We start from the raw sequence: 18,111 nt of genomic DNA, 5'->3' as shown, positions 1-18,111 counted from the left end.
TGGTCCGTTTTACAAAGTTTATTTAATTTTAAAGGTAAACATATTATTTACAATGAATGTTAACGTTTGAACAAACTCAAATAATTTAACAATCATTTTTTATTACATTGTATCGTGGATAATAATAAAAAAAAAATTAAATCATTTATAATAATATCGTTAATATAAACATAGAATAAATTTAATTAAATTACATATACTTGGAACATGTAGCGACGGATAAAAACGACAACATCAGTTACCTATGTGATTTTCAATTTTTAACTTCGGTAGCTTGCGTGAAAATGTATGCATTATTGATGTTTAAATTTGTACGATACATATTAATATAACTAAAATACTGGATAATTGATCATAAATACAATACTTTACGTTTACGTGTATCGAGTACCCACCCGATTATAATTATTACATTTTTATTAAAACAAAGAAGTCCAAACAAAATGAAATATAATAGTATTAAATGTCAAATGTGCATACTAAGTATTAAACTTTTCTGTCGTGCAACATAGCCCTACCCCTTTTCAATCATGAAGCAGTTGCTTCAATGAAATCTGCATCGTGCCTCCATTGTAGATTTGCATGTTTAGTCAAAATATCAATTTTATTTTTAAATCTTCAAGAACATATTTCATAAACTAACGATAAAAATATTCTCATTTTTTTTTTGTAACAAGAGCATTATACTTAAGCCTCACAAATTCTCCTGTTACCAACTTCAGTTCCCTTTTAAATCTCAAAAATCTTTCACCTTTGACTAAACATTTCCGTGAAGAGGATCACTTGAAAGGAGTCCAGATAAATATTTTTTTATCGCCTGATATCGATCGGGCTGTTATTAATCAAGTACTAGGAAGTGTGAATCATTACCTTAGTCATTAACAATATTTGAAGTCGGTTGAAATTCCCCTACTAAACCCAGTAAAAAAATGTATCAGATTTTTTACTCTTATTGGTTATATCTCTTATCCTTATAAAAATTTTTGATTTTAAGGTATAATCTTATAGCCATTCAGCGTTTTCTGTTTTGTTAAATATTATATTTTACAGCGCTACTTATAATCGAAACATTCTTTGTTGAATTGGTGATACGAAAAATAATTGTTACTAATAAATTTAAAAATATGTGTAAATAAAATACGTGTATGATTAAATGACTAATAATAAATCGTGATTCATGATGTTTGTAAATGTAAAAGTCCATGACATAGATATTGACCAAAGGGTGGTTGTTTAAAAGAAATGCGTTTAATAAACTTTTCGATGCTTATCGAAAAACCCATACACTGGTTTTAAACGATAACCGGTCATAATCTTCGTGTTAAATCAATCAGTGAAATATTGACAACAATTTAAATTATCGTATTTCACTGTCGGTTTTCAACCAAACACTTCGGTTTTGCACGATGTATTTATTCATAACGATAAAAACCAACGTTTTTCATGTTTTTCGTATATTTTATTTCCATTAAAAACTAGGCTATTTTCAATTAATACACGTGTGACATACAGTGATGAGTTTATAGTGCTATCGGATTATTAAAATTATTAGTCCACACCTACACGACGGGTTTTTATTTGCTTTTCTCACCATCAAAAACTTTCAGACTCAAAAATATGTATTTTACATATTCGTTGGATTCGGAATTAAACTATAACGACGCTCCCTAAAATAAAAGTGTTCCGGTACTATAATTTTGTATTGTATTGTTTTGTATATTACTTTAGTATTGTGCTCGTTAAGCTATCATAGCAGACGGAACATCTGGAAATGAAATGAAAACCATTAGTCGAAGCAATACACATAACATATCTGTTTTTGCATAATGTAACTTAAGGATTGATTGTCTTCTGTTCTTATGAATTGCTTCCGCGTTTACATTTAATATACATTCACCGTTGTTGTTGATTATGTAGCATTGTTTGTAAAATTAATTCAATAAGCTAACCCATGAACGGTAAAAATATACCACAAAAACTCACAATAGACAGATAATACCGTTATTCGAATAACATTTCATTTAGATAGCATTTTAATCGATTCAATTATTATTCGGAAGATTTTTTCAAGATTATACAAATAATTTTCATTCGTTTGTACTCGAATATTTTTCAAACATAATTGTCGGATATATTATTTAAATAAACAATATTTGTTTACTCATATTATGATTTTTTTTTCAATCCATAAATTGGTTCATTAATTAAATGTTTCCTCACTCTTCTCTATCCTTAGCAACTTCCTTTAATTTTTTATAGGATCTTATACCCAAGTCTAACATGATTTGTTTCATATAAGACTGTCTTGGCCTTTTATCTGGTTTTCTGGTTTTTCTTCGATTTCCCCTTCAATTATAACGTTACCCATTTATTATTTCTAAAGAGGTGTCCTATTCAGTGGCGTATACATAACTTTTGTATGGGAGGGAGGATCATTTGTAAGCAAATCATTATTTTAATTTTATCATTATTGTTTTTTTTACGTTTCTTAAGTCCTTGCACTAAGAACATTATTTTATAACATTTAAAAAAAAGGCCTAAGGGAGGATCTGATCCCTAAACCCCCCCCCCACTTTGTATATGCCACTGGTTCTATCAATTTTTTTTCTTCTCTCCCCGATTGTCGTCCATATCGACCTCCTTTCATTTATTTTATTATATACAGCTTCATTTAATATTCGTTCGGTCCAAGAGATTTTTAATGCCCTTCTCCAACACCAAGTTTTGAAAGCTTCTATTATTCTTCTATCAGCCTTTAGAACTATCGTATTATATAGATGTTACATATTATCATTGATTATAAATAGTAGTACACATAATCAATGATATTATGATTGTTAGTTGGTAATTTAAAACATGCACATGTTAAAACAACAGTTGGAATGGTATTTGAAGTTGGATGATTGTAAGTATTTTTTTGTGTAGACGATAGTTACATCCAATAGCTAAATGGTATACGTCATGTGCTTACGTTATGGCCTAATAGAACAAAACAATTTATTGTAGCGGAACACCTACGCCTACGTTGCGCCTCGCGTTCGCGGTACACTAAAACGAATCGTTAAATCTTATAATACATTCGTGTTTTGTATTAGCATCGTAGTTTTGCAAATCATTCGAACGATCGTACGGGAAAAGTAAACAGTTTCGAAAAATAAATTATTCGAACGACTGTAACAACAAAAATCATTCGAACAGTTTTCCATTCGTAAACATGTTTATTCGACAACCGTCCGGACAACGTTTCGCACGACTCCTCGGTGACCGGTGCTCGCATACGGAACACGGTAAAACTCGCTGCCGTGCGGTCGACAAATAATATTCCGTTTGGCGCCCGCGACTCGTCGTTATCGCGTTTTCCGCTAGGGCGCGACGTTGCGGAGCGAGATCGCCTTGACGGGCTCGTGGAACGCGATGTGCCGCGCGCGCGATTCGTCACCCCGGCAGAGATGGCGTTGGTGAGCGCCGTCGATTACGAATGCGAATTTGACGCGGCCGCCGAGCGTTTCGCGCGACACGCAGCTCGAAAATTCGAGGGGTCGCCATCGCCAGCATTCGAAAAGTTCGCGCCGGTGCGGTTCGGCGGACGGCCAACGGAACCGTCGGTCGTCGGACATGGGACGATCGGGTGAATGGAACCGTTCACCTTCTGTTCAGCCCCGACTCCGAGCCTACTGCATATAACGCCTCGGAATCGTGTTCTCAACCAACTCCGGTTCCCTTTCAATACGAATAAATCTTTCGCCTTTTACTAAAGATTTCCGTGGAGGGGAGCATATTAAGGAGTCTAGATTAATAATTTTTTTAATGCCCGACTTTACAGTTGGGCTCTGATCTTTATGAACGAATATTAACATATATCAAGATAACGTTACTAACATCTGTGATGTTATAACATTATCACCTTTCGGTCGTGCCATGGTAACCTCATTAGTCACGTTACCATTGCTTGGCGAACTGAATATTTCGTCTCCGTTTCTATCACGATGTTATACACTCCGTACAGAATTCCTGTTGATAGTTTTGTGTGATAGACATGCTGTTACGTAATATTGATAACGTATACGAGTATATAACCTGTTTCCGTATTTTGATTACTAACGTCTGATCTTATCAATATGGCTTTTTGTAAATCTAATAAAATCGTAAAAACCAATCGAAATCCAAACGCGATAAAAAATTTGAGAAAACCACGGGTAATTTTACTTTGGCGAACCGAACGAATCGATTTTTCAGCTCAGCAAATAGCTACGTGCACATTTTGTGTATACGTTTTTTTCAGCTTTTTACAGTTTTACACCGCGAAGACAAAAACGCCTCTGGCGAACCCGTTGAGCATTAAAACACGTAATCAATTACACGAGTAAACAACCGATTTACCTCTGCCGATCCCGAGAACGAGCAATTATATTTAAACACAATTGAACAAATACATTATATCGTATAACCATAAATTACGCCGTACACTCGAATGTTTCAATCGATGACGACGACGTGTAATATTTTGGTTCGACTTGGGTGCCGACGAAATTAGTTTGACAATACGTGATTGTATTCTTTTCGTTGCCTCGGCTATCGACTGGCATAGCTTAACCTCCTCCCAATTGTTTCCAATTGCTATTCGACCACGGGCCACACGTCCGCTCCTTCGACGGCTAACCCGTTTCCTTGGCAAACGGAAAAACACGTAGACGCGTTCATTCGGTCTGAACGACGACGCGCACATAGATGGCGCCGTGTGTTCCACAATTGCGTTTCTCATCTGCTACCGACGCACAACGCACGCTGTTGAGGCTTCTTCACCGCCCTTGCTTTACATCCGTTTGTCCGTTTTTACCTCGTTAACAGGACCGGCGTTGCAACACCCCCCCTCCCCACCTATGAATATCCTATTTGTACAGTCGGCAATCATCAACAAATTAAGTAAAATCGGTTCCTACCGAAGAATTTCGTTTTTGGAAAGTAGTCGGCAAATTTGTATATTTATAAATCACACCTCCACTTCCCTATCAATATTTGCAGTGCCGACGCTGCTAGTTAGTCGGTACAATATGCGTTCACGTTTCAACTTTAAAATAACATTTCCCCTCCTCCCCTCGCCCAAAGGTATTTTTTCAGGTGTCCATGTTTACGATTCCTATGCAACTAATGCGATACTTGTCTAGAATACGATTTCTGTTGTTCATAAACGCCAGAAATTATAGCAAACGGAATACTACTATCTATGTGATTACGTAGACACCTACAATGTCTGACATAACAATGATAGAGGGGGATTTTTAACGGATAAAGTTAAATTATGTGATAAACGTATAACGTAACGTTTGTTATGTTTTTACCCTGTATTCCGAAGCGTTTCATCCCATATTGAAATCTATCATAATATTTTGTACATATTTTACTTTATCATTAGAAAAACTGTTGAGAATTCAATAAATTACCTCCCTAATGCACCGACTAGGCAAAATTTGCAGTCGGGAGCAAATAAAAAAGCGGAATGATCGGAGGAACATTTTCGGTCGAAATCGAGTTTATAAGTTGGAAAAAATATGAAAAAATAAAAGCAAACACACACACACACACACTCACCTCATCCTATATTCAATATAAAAATCTATTATTATTTTTGTTAATCGTTCATCGTGGGCAGGCCCCTCAAAAAAAAAAAAAATTATGAACATTAAACATTCCTACGTGTTTGTTTATTAATTAATATATGCAATAAAACAAAGGAGATTAAACTTTTTTATTTATTTTTAAAAATTAACAACATTAGCCACGTTCGAGTTGTTTAATAGGTTTTTTTTATTTCAAAAAGACGACCACCACACCCACAACTATGGTTCTAGATTCGAAAGGAATTAACACGCGCGCCTCACTGTATGTCTGAAATCGCAGCTTTCGAGCATGCGTGAATTTCGCCCAAATTACCTCGTTTTAGATAAACTGCGTCCCGATTATAATTTATATTTGTACACGTTATCGCACATTAATATAATAAAACCATTGACAGTGAACACAATATGCGGCGTTGATCTACCACCACTAGTATCGAGCTAACTCAATTGATTAAACAATCGGAAAGGACACACGATGGCCGAACGATCTGTGCCGCAGGGCGAATAGTGCTCGAAAACAATTTCAAATGCTTATAGTCTTATCGGACTAATCGACTTTTTTAAGTTGAAGTGAGGTTAAGCACAGGATAAAATTCGCAAAGCATTTTCGAAAACTGTAAACGGTGACGATAGAATAGCCGAACAAACCGCAACCATGACTGTTGTTGTTTACATTTTTCCGTTCGAGAAAAAAAAATCGGGCGTAGCCCTTACGTACACGATTTTGTGCGTTACCCGTGTTATGGGCGCAGGTCACAACCTCCGCGGCTTTCGCCTCCCACTCCCTTCCCGCAGACGACTGCGGAACCGCTGAAACCCGTGCACGTCGCGAACGGCGCACTCGTCAACGGATTCATTGCGTTCGGGACGGAGCGCTTCGGCGGCTTTCACCGGATACCTGACCGCCGACATCCGGATGCGCGTCTCTTGCACGAACGGTGCTGGTGGGTCGCCTTGGAAACGGCACGCCGCGTGCGCACAGCGGTCCGAGACGAATGTGTTCAGCTCACGTGCAATGTTCTTTTTCGCGTTGTAACCGAAGTTACCGCGGACCGCAGCAGTGAAAATAATAATAAAATCAACGTGCACAGTACATCAGGTTAGTGGTTTAATGGTCGTTGTAGTGAGTGTTGATACGTTTTCAATGTCACGTCAGCCAAAACAATCGTTTCAGACCGCTGCGCTGACACTCGTCGCGTTCGTTGCGATTAATCCCCGGACCGAACGGTCGTGCCCCGGCGAAGCACGAAAACTGCTTGACATCGTCGTGTGTTTCGTTTAACATCGCACCAAAAGTAAAACGTACACAACGACCGATAGAACGCCGTGCTATTAGGTGTTTTCAAGAAGCGCGAGCCTGCGATGCGTGTACGTCGACACGCCCATCATTCGTAGCCGGCGACCGCGAGCCGGTTTGACGAGCGCTAGTTCGGGAGCGCAAAATTATTATTTCATGAACCTTCATCAAGTACTGTGTACCATGAAATGCGTACACGAATCATACTCTGCCGCAATATTTTTAACATTCCCGGCCCGCGCATACCTAGCTAAAATATATAGTTACCGTTAGCCTAATTGTCTTCACCAACATGTAGATTATAAAATCATAATATATTTTAAACCATGTTTAACACATTTTTACTTTTCGATTTATAAATATAAGGCATTCCGAATGAAAAAAAAAATATCAATTATCTAATGATTTAATGCTTACGGACCATAGCACATTATTACATCAATTTATAAGAATATTTTACTTACGATATTCACAAACTCCTAATATACTTATATACTGAAGAACAAAAATAAAACGTTACCGCCGTTAGTAGTTGAAAAACCGTAAAAGTGTAAACTATACAAACCATAAATATTTTTGCCACCGTCAAAAGTTCATTAGGAAGCGCGGTTAATTCATTTATGAACAACCGTCGTTGTACATTTTTATCTATAATTCGTTTGACTATTTTAATCACTAATTCCCAAATAATTTAAATAATTTAAAAATTTTTGGATCCTAAAAATATTTTAAATTGATGATTTATTTTTATTATTTAGAATTTGTAATGTGTATCTCACAGACTCGTTTATCGATTCCTTAAATACGGATTCAGGGGGGGGGGGTGGCGATCACCCCCTTGCCCCCTAAAATATGCCCCTGTGTTGTAACGATCTAACACAAGAGAGCGGCTTATTTTTTTACGATTCGAACGTTTTATTAGACGCATCTTATTATATATTATATCTTTATATAAAAGAAAAAGAACTAATATAAATACTTCACGTTAAAAAAAACACCCAACGAAATTGGTCAACACGATACAAGCGCGGTACACAGTCACACAAACCGAATAAGAACATTCAAATGATAATTTATATTTTGATCTTCCAAGTTCTAATTCAAAATACTTCATGAAATAAATATAAATAGATAGTAAATCTGTAAATCATTATTTATAAAGAGCTAGTGTATAGAAAATCAAAATTAATAATCTGAAACAGGTACTTCTGCGGTTTAGCCTATCTTTTTCTTGTTATTTTATCCCTACGCTGTTTCAACCGACTCAAACATAGAAGTTTTTAATGGCCAATATTTTAGTTGTACTAGATTTAGATATACCATATTACATACTATAATAATTATAGTCAATTATTATATAATTGATTTAGCTATTAGCTATTATTATAATAAATATAGTTGTGGGTTTCGGTTTACGGAACACCGATAATAGACCGGTTTTTGCCGGCTGTCGATGCAAACGTCGCTGTATTTCTATAGCAGCACATACCACGAAAGGCCTAGTTTTCCACATTTTATTCATTAAAATTACTTTCCGCTCTATAGCTCTATTTAAGTAACCAATAGTATAAATAAAATTTTATTCCACCATCTGAAGTATGAGAATTTTATCTTTAGCCGAGCGTGGAGTTTTTTTGATACCTATATTATTACTATTTAAAAAATATGAGGTAAAAAACTACATTTTCAAAATTTTGATATAAAAATTTTTTTTAAAAAAGTTACAAAACACAACGCTCAAACCTTGTAAATATTTTCTTCTTTCATAATCCGTAATAATTTTGTTTCTACGATTAATACAAAGGAATCTGTAAGCATAGAGCGTAAACGTGTTTTATTACATTTAAAATGGTTGTGTAGCGTCCTGTTTAGCGTCTGTTGATTTTCGATATTTTCACCGCGACTTGGCGAGCGTGACGCACGTATGGCGCCCTCGAGCGCATATTTTTTTTCTCACGCGACGTGTGCAACACATTTCACAATTATTTTACTAACTAATATGTATATATCATGTGTTACGTAATAATTACGCTACATTAGTTTACCAGTCGTCGTGTGATTTAGTGTTTACAACAGGGGCGTATTTAGACTTACTTCTAGGGGAGGGGGCGACTCAAATTTTTATTTTATTTTTATTTTTATTTATTTTTATATACATGCGGTAATATATTAATTTTTTATTTCAATACTCTCCGGCCGGTACTCAAAAGATTTGTTTTTGGTCGAATAGAGCAAAACTATTTCGGACGATATATTCATAGACGTAATTTTTTCCAAACAATTTTATTCAAGCAAGAGATCTTATTACATTAGAGTTTCTGATGATAAAAATTAATATCTTTTTGTTTAATGGATTGAAATAACTAAATGACTATACGTCATTGTTAGGGCTCGGATTTAAATTCATTAAAAATCAAACAAAAATGCACTAAAAAAAAACAGCCAAAAAATGCCCTTATTATATAGATATATATTATATAATAACGCATTTTTACATGAAAATTTCTTTAAAAATGACATTTATTTTAATTTATTATTTTAATAGACTAACAAATATTAATAATTATTAGATAGTTTATAATTTTATTAAAAATAAAAACTAAAAATTGTAAATGTTGACTTGTGACTAGCGACAATAGTATTGACCAAGGAACATATTTGAAGTGGCAAATATCATCTGGTGTTAATTCTCCTGATGTTTGTCAGAGAGGTTATTTGCCTACTAAATGTTTGAATTGCTTCCATGATTGTGTAACCACAATTCTTTTCTAAGGTATTTTCCATTTTTTTCTTTATTACTTTTTCATAGTAACTTGTATTATTTGAAATACAAGTTTTGACATCATTTACTACACCAATTGTCTCAGCTAAAGATATAAATTTAGAAGCTATCCAGCTTGATTTATTTCCATGGTTGGCTTCTTAAATATTACATTTGATTACATTTCTTTGATTGTCATTAAATATTTATGTGTAAGCATTTATATTTAATTGTTGAATGACAGTGTTGATTTTGATTTATGATTTTGTCATACTTGAATTATATCTAAAATATATAATGGTATTTGTATATTAAAGGAATAATCATTAAAATTATCTTAAAGACTTGCTAAGCATTTATTTTTATGATCATTTAAATAATTTATGTATGCTCAATTATGATATATTAGTTTTAATCAACCGTCTGCCGAGATTTGCTCGGTTAGGAATTATTGAATATATAATCTTCCAGACTTTTAAGCTTTAGCATACTTATAAAACTAAAATGTTTATCCCTAGGATTATTGAAATCCTGCAGTGTAAATCAACTAATTATAATTGACTCTCGTGCCTTACCTTTAAACTATTTTATTAATCTACTTATATTTTTCGTATTTACCTCAACTTACAGACTTTTGATTCGAGCTCGAATAATGGCGTTAAAGTAGATATTTTCTTCTCCATCGCCTTTCCACCGACTACTTGGGATCGACCACCTTCGTCTTAAACCTCCTTTCGTCTCAATTTTCTATAACCCCTAGGCACATTCTAACAGCCCTCATATTATTCTCAATAGTATCCAACCATCTCTTATATGGTCTTCCTCTTCCTATTTTCCTTTTAACATTAATTTTCATAGTCACTCATACTGCTTTTATTTCTTCTCGTCTCATTACATGCCCAAACTATCTCAGTCTATTTTCTCTCATCTTATCTACAATCGATACTACACTAATTCTACTTCTAACATATTCGTTCTTTATTCTATCTTCTCTTGTCACTTCACTCATCCGTCTAAGCATTCTCATTTTCGCAATACTCATATTCTGTTCTATTCTCCTGTCAACCGTTCAATACTCCGAACCATATAACATAGTAGGTCTCACTACACGTCTGAAAACTTTATCATTCAGCCTCACTGGAATTCTCTTCTCACATAAAACGTCCGAGTAGTAAACATCTACTAACAAATAATTCGCTGCAAAAATATTCATGTCCATTAGAATAATAATATAAACTTTTGGCGAGTATAATTGTGTTGTAATAGAATTATAAATTATAATTATATTAATACATCTGAAATGTGAATGCAATAATGTATGCATCTCTTCGAACGGCGTTATAGTAACATTCGCAACGTATAATTATGCCTTTTTGAGCGGGTGAAATGTTGTCGACGTCGTGGGCACGTGTGGCAAATTTATAAAAACAGCTTTCTCTACTTCGGATGATTGACAGACAGTTGATGTTAACGTCTGACGCAGTGGTATACATAGAAACATGTGGTACGCCTATTTAATAGGTTTTATAATACGCCTCATCCAGTTTTTCTATTTTTAAATTAACAAGTAAAGAAGGTGAAAAAAAGCACTCGTCGTGTATGCGAAAATAATACACGCAATGAGTGTGTATTGGCGTATGAAACGTTAACCCTAAACTCTGTTGGACAAAAAAAACCGGTCGACGGGGACCGGACCGAACGACCCTTGGTGGTTATGTATATATTTTTCTAACGGTCTCACGCTACAATGTCGACGACAACCCCTTTTAAACTTTTTTTTTATAATAATTTTTTTGCATAACAATCGTCGTGCGCTTTAATACATTATGAAGCATTACGCGTGCGCTTCGTATACAAAATATGTATATATTTATGTGGATTATACAGTGGCCAACGCACTAAATAATGTGTAAAACTGTATACGACTTCCACGCGCGGACTTTTCCCATCGAACATTAGTGAAAATACAAATGATTCGCACACGGTCCGGAAAATATCGATTGACGATTTTCCGCAGTAAAAATATGATTAACATGTAACATCGCATAACGTTGCCGTAGCGGGTCATTTGCTTCTCTCGATTTTACCCGTGTATGGAAGCACACAATAAACGCGCGTCCCACGAAAACACACCCTCATGTACATTTATATATCACGTTATTATACGAGTATAATATGCAGGGAGAGTTGAGAGCGGTGCAGTCCTCCTCGTCCGCCGGGGCTTTTGCGTTTTATAGATTAGACCGTATAGTCGGCGGCGGTGTGCGCGCGTTCGCGTGCCGAGGGTGGCGTCGCGCCCCTTTTTAGCAGCGGCGTACGAATATATATATATATATATACATATTTGTACGCGGTCCCCGCGGCGACCCTCTCGCGGTGCGCGCAGCATCAAACGCCCGGCAGAAGCACCGCGACTCCCGGATCCGGACGTCGACCGCTGCTGTTCCGTCTCCACGTCGTCGTGCGCTGTCACACTAGCAGGTACGTATGAACTCGTATCGTTCTCAGCAGCGTCTCTGCTACGGGCAAACGCGTCGTCCGCACAAACAACGCGTCCCCGAGTACGTTTCCGTCGCCACCGTTTATCTGCCGTCGTCATAACACGTCCGCACGTCGTTCGTTGCACCGCACTTGCCCGAGCTCGACGCTTAGAACTTCACCACCCGAACGCGATACGGTCGTAAGCTTAACGGTATCGCGTCGAGCGCGCCGTAGGTGAACATCGCAGTCAAGAGCGTACGGGGAACATAAAAAATACGTATATTTTAGTCACGGAGCAGCGATAAGTGACGTAAACGCTTCACGAAACGTTAACGCACCACTATCATTACCCCGTGTAAGCCTCACGCGTTTTTCCCGTACACGACTCGGACGGTCCCGGGACCAGGCGGTTTTTCCGCGTACGTTTCACGCGTTACGGGTGCGGGGACGACGGGATGACCGTGGTTCACTCTTTACACGCGCATTTACACATCGTCGTGATGAATACGTTGCGCGTTTTTCTCCCTCGAAACCGAGTTTTTCGCATGTAAACGTGCACGTCACGGCGCATAATAAACACGCGCGCACGCACGGGCGCCGCCGTTTCACAGCCTCGTACCCCGCCCCGCCATATTTTTCGCTCCCTCATCGTTGTCCGCCCCGGGCCGAGCAGCAGCCGTGATCAATACACCATCGGCCGCCGCCACCGAGATTCGCATCCGCTGCAGCCACGGATCCACCCCCTTACCACGCGCTATCCCGTGGACCTCTTTCCGACCAAGGTCAGCCGTCCGCGCGACATCCCTCTGCGCGCTTCGTCCGCGCACACTCGCGCACACTCCGCCGCCGAGTGTTCATTTCGTTTCCCGGTAGCCGGCCAAAAACCTTTGATGTAATTACCATTAATCGTTACTTTTCCGCCCCTCCCCCCTTTCACGCCTTTTTATGTGCACATATTTATCGTCGGTAAAATCTTTAATCGTTCACGCGGGTTTGTTTGTTTAAGTTTTGCGGATCACTTTTGATTGTTTTCTCCGCTCGTTTCCAGCTTCACCGCTTCACCAGCTTCACACTATTCGTCGGTCAACAGCAGTGTAACGCATCCGTGATCTACCCTGTAGATCCGGGCTTTTGTAGAATATTCTATACGTTTCAGAAGCTCGTCTCTACAGGTATCTTACGGATGGAAGTTTACCCCGTCCTGCGGCGGCACATCAGCAGACGATCAGCGACGGACCGACGCAGTGTATCATATTCCTCAACATTATTTTACTGCAGATGTATTTAAATAAATCATGCTTCATCACTACCGCCGCGGCCACCTACTCTGACGACATATTAATGTAATCTTCAGTCTAAAAAATTTTGTATTTAGGTATAAAATATTATTATTATTGTTAAATTATAATTAATAATGATATATGTATTCGTTTGTGTTGTAACATTAAATTAATTTATTTCTTATGAGTTTTTTGTACGTATGTTTAACAGATATTATTTCGTTTCGTTTGCGAATTGATAAGCTTTGCTTGAAAGCGTTTTTAAACATCGTCATAATATTTTAGGGTTTTGTCGCGTGGTTATCAAATGATTGACCTACAGCCTTGTTAATAACAATACGCAATATTTTTTACAGATATTCTCCCGATAAATTACAGTCAATTTTTTTAATTTTAATACTACATGTTTACTTGTAGCAAAAATCTGTTGAATATAAGTACATATTTGTAATAAGGTATTACTATCGATTTTATAATACTTTATGAAATGTATAGTGTTAATATTTACTATCCGTAGAAAGTGATAAGTTAATTTCAATGAATAATAAAATAGTGAGATTTTCATAATATATAAAAAAAATCAAGCACATATCATGTACATATCATCATACATGCATGTATGATTTTTTTTTAATAAATATCACAAGATTATAATATTTCAAAAGTTGACGTGTAATGTTTTTGTCGTATGCGTTCGTGTTATATTATAACTAATTAAATTTCATTTAAATACGTTTAATTTTTGGCCGATTGGTATGATTGTTATAACTAAACCGTGATTTATATACAATTGCATATCTGCATATCGTCTTTTTCTACCAGATATGCATATTTCATTTATTTATAATGTAAATATAATATATATATTAGTCTTTTAATACATGTATACATACTAATTAAATGTGTAAGAACACATCCGTATAGAAGCAAGAAATTTGCTACTACACAATTCATTACAAATCATGAAGGAATTATTGATGTACATATATACAGCTCTGAACTGCCCGATGTATCTACAGAAAAGATCAGAACAAACAATACTCGATTACTAAACGAAAATTCTGGCTATGATTCCCTAAGTATGATCAAATGTTGACACAAATACTGTACTGCCCAATACAATAACGAGTAACATAGTTTCTAAGTTAAAATACTGTTCTGTGATGTTTAAACGTTTTTTGTATTTAAAATTATTTTAGATGACAAGCGTCATAATTTTACAACGAACCACTTGTAACAACATCTAGTATTATACTGCTACGAAAACTTAAGTTTTAAATAAATATTCTAATTATAATATACATATCTAATTATTTTTACTGATTCTTGATTCTAATCCATATTTTAACATAATAAATCCATATTTCAGTCTTTCAAGCTTTATATTTGTATATATATAATAGATTTTTTTTTTTTTTGAGGTATATAAGCCGTTGTCTAGTTTCAACAGAATATAAATTAGTGTGTTTACAAATAAGTTTATTATATGGTATTTATGCGTATTATTTTCTCGTATTATTAATCTTATTTCTATCGTATTCTTTGATCTTATTGATTGAAATGGAATTTGGAAGTGCTAGTATAAGATTTCATTTCAACTCATGTTGAGTTTAATATGTTATTTGTTGATTTGTTATTTTGATATAAAAATGAAGGGTTGTTATATTGTAGTTAAAGGAAATAATAAACCGACGTGCGACGAAGGTACAAAAAAATAAAATACAAATTTATATTGTCAATTTATTTTAATGATAATAATCTTAAAATTTGAATTCATAAATAATCCTGGTAAAAAAAATTACATAATAATGTTATGTACTAATAACTACTTCATTAGGTGCCCGGGGCCCAATACTCAAATATAAAGTAAATGTTATTGTTATGTTATGTTGGAGAGTGATGAGTTGGTAAATGAATCCTAAGGTAATTATTATTATTTATTAGTATGAATAACTGGTGAACTACTTAATCAAACCTAACCTATTTAATTATGCCTTATATTATTATATTTAACATCAAACAAAATATTCCTTAATTTATTGTATAGTATACGTGATATGACATACTTGCCAAATAACAATTTTATGTCTACTAATATAAATTTAAATACATATTAAAACTGTTATGAAGGTTCACAACAATTACAATTTACGGTGACTTGTCACACGTGTAAAATATTTTACTATATTATATTTATACATCATTTTTTAAAAGTTTGTTAATTTATACTTATTATTGATTAATAATAATGTCTAATACTAACATTAATTTAAACATATAGCCTATGTATAAATAATATTGAAGTATTAAGTAGTATACTAGTATTTAAGGTGTACTTTTACGATTAACAGCACTATTCATTATAGTCTTAAAAATGTTTATTATTTATTAATATTAAAGATTCTAGTAAATAAATAGTTAATAATAAAAATAATTATTACCTAAATTTATCACTCCCCTTCTCCATGAATAGACCCTTGTCACTGGCAGAAAGGGAGTCTTCGAAAACGTTTGTTGAATAAACCCAAATCGATGTCTGTTTGCCACCTGTCAACAATATTATGTACGCTTCGGCTAGGTCTTACACGTTCAAGGTGGGACACAGTTGTTTGAAAAATCACGGGTACGCGTTTTCGGTCGTGAACGCTGGAAAGACAACGAAAAAATCGTAATTTCCGGCGGTGGTACTAAGGTCTCTTCATTTGAGGGATCGCCTTTGTTCACTAATATTATTTATTCACAACAAACTATCCACAATTACATATTTCGTTACGAGCCTTCTTAAAGGTCCCCACACACTGCCACGGTGGCGTTAAATTTGTACACACGTATTGTAATGGGAGTCCGCACACTGCAGCGGTAATTCGGCCGCGGTAAAATATTGCCTCTGCGATATTTATAAAAACCGCAGCATGCTCGATTTCACTGCCACCGCACAGCGGTATTTTCAATTGACCAGTGGCGAAACGTTATAGGAGACAATGAGACAATGTCTACCTATTTTTAATACGAATACATAATTTGGTTTTATTATATATTATTTATTTTTATATAATATATACTTCATTATTTATCATAGTTTTACTTTTGTATCATACCGTATTAGTATTATTATGTAATTAGTATTCTTAAAATAGATTAGTTGCGGACCGTGCACGCGAGCTGTCGTTCGTTGTGGTGTAGTGGTTAATTCAATAAACATCTAAATACAGATATAAAAATTAATATTATGAGACGACGCGTTGCAGCGTCACGTTTTTAAAGGCACGCTGTGTAGGGGGAATAGGTTATTGAGTGGGGATTATCATTGCGTTATGAGACATGTCTCGCGTTCGTATTTATTATTTCATTAGGTACATTATTGTAATCGTCATTGCTTTTCGCATTGATGCGTTATCGTTCAACGCAATTTTGTTATCGTAGTTATTGATTGATTTTCATTTTACGATTTATTTATTTCTGGTGTGATATTCGTACCTAAATATTAAAATATTGAACTATTGTCATTCGCCACTATGCCTGATGATTTAATTAATGAAATATTGAATGATGGAATAGCAAACTACTCATACGAAAAAAAAAATATGAAATAAAAAATAAAAGACCGTGTCTCTTTTATCATAAATACATATAAAGTTATAAATGGGGGGGGTCTGTAACGTGATATTTTAATGTCTCCTCAACTTAATACTCGTGCTTCGCCACTGCAATTGACTTATCAAATATACGTTAATAGTACCTATACTATCTAATATATATATATGGTGTATATTAGTGTATATTATATAGTAATATTATATTACTAACGAACTGTATAGATAAATCGTCAATTTATCATTGACATAGGAATTTATTAATTAACTATAGAATTATTTTATGTAAAAGATTAATATATTATGTTTATATTGTATAAAAATTGCCATCACCATCGCCACCGCGGCAGTGTGTGGGGATCTTTTACGCGGTTTTAAAGTATTAATTAATTTTTATTTTTACGCCACTCATGCGCTGGAGAGGATGAAGTTTTTACGAAAACTACTGTCGAGAACAAGATTGCATCTGGGTGTACTAAACATCCGTATTCCTTGCCTACTGTTCCACGAACCAGTGGTGTGCCAATAGGGTGGCATGACGAGCAATAGCGACCATGGACCCATGATTCTAGAGGGCCCATTGAGGAATGTTGAAAATCTAAAAAACAGATCACCATTATAACAAAATTATAATCTTTAGAATAACTTTGCTATCGTAAAATTAATTTACAATTTAAAAAAATGACATATACATTTATAGATTATTTTGTGTGCAGCGTTTGCTCGACGGCATAGACACAAATAGGGAATTTCAATGGGGGAAGTTTCAGCTTTACCATTCTTAACCAAAACTTATTAGTTGAGGCTTTGTTTCCATACCTTTTAATGATCCAAAATAATCATTAAATTATTATTATTAGTTGTAATCACCAAGAGTTATAAATTACAGCCTGTAATGTTACAAGATAAAAGCTTAATTAAATTAAAAAAATTACAATAATTTAAAAAATTTTATTTACATGATGTAAAATGGTAATAAATTTGGAGCTGAATTGACATTAGGGGGTTAGAGTCCCACCCTAATTTGGGCCTAATCGTCGGTGCGCGGCGTCTACGATATTAATAATTGTTGCTATTAATA

At 35.1% G+C, this 18,111-nt stretch overlaps 2 non-coding genes across 2 annotated transcripts; both read left to right on the top strand.

Moving 5' to 3' along the window:
* Positions 1–713: 713 nt before the first annotated feature.
* LOC112682197 lies at positions 714–834 on the top strand. Its single transcript, XR_003148466.1, has one exon. It is a non-coding gene; the product is annotated as a U5 spliceosomal RNA (small nuclear RNA).
* A 2,874-nt stretch (positions 835–3,708) lies between these two features.
* On the top strand, positions 3,709–3,830 carry LOC112682195. The gene has a single exon (XR_003148464.1). It is a non-coding gene; the product is annotated as a U5 spliceosomal RNA (small nuclear RNA).
* The last annotated feature ends 14,281 nt before the right edge of the window (positions 3,831–18,111 follow it).

Source organism: Sipha flava, unplaced genomic scaffold, assembly GCF_003268045.1.
Source record: "Sipha flava isolate LNK unplaced genomic scaffold, YSA_version1 1_pilon_pilon, whole genome shotgun sequence".
Classification (NCBI taxonomy): domain Eukaryota; kingdom Metazoa; phylum Arthropoda; class Insecta; order Hemiptera; family Aphididae; genus Sipha; species Sipha flava.
This window is presented reverse-complemented; position numbering and strand designations above follow the sequence as displayed.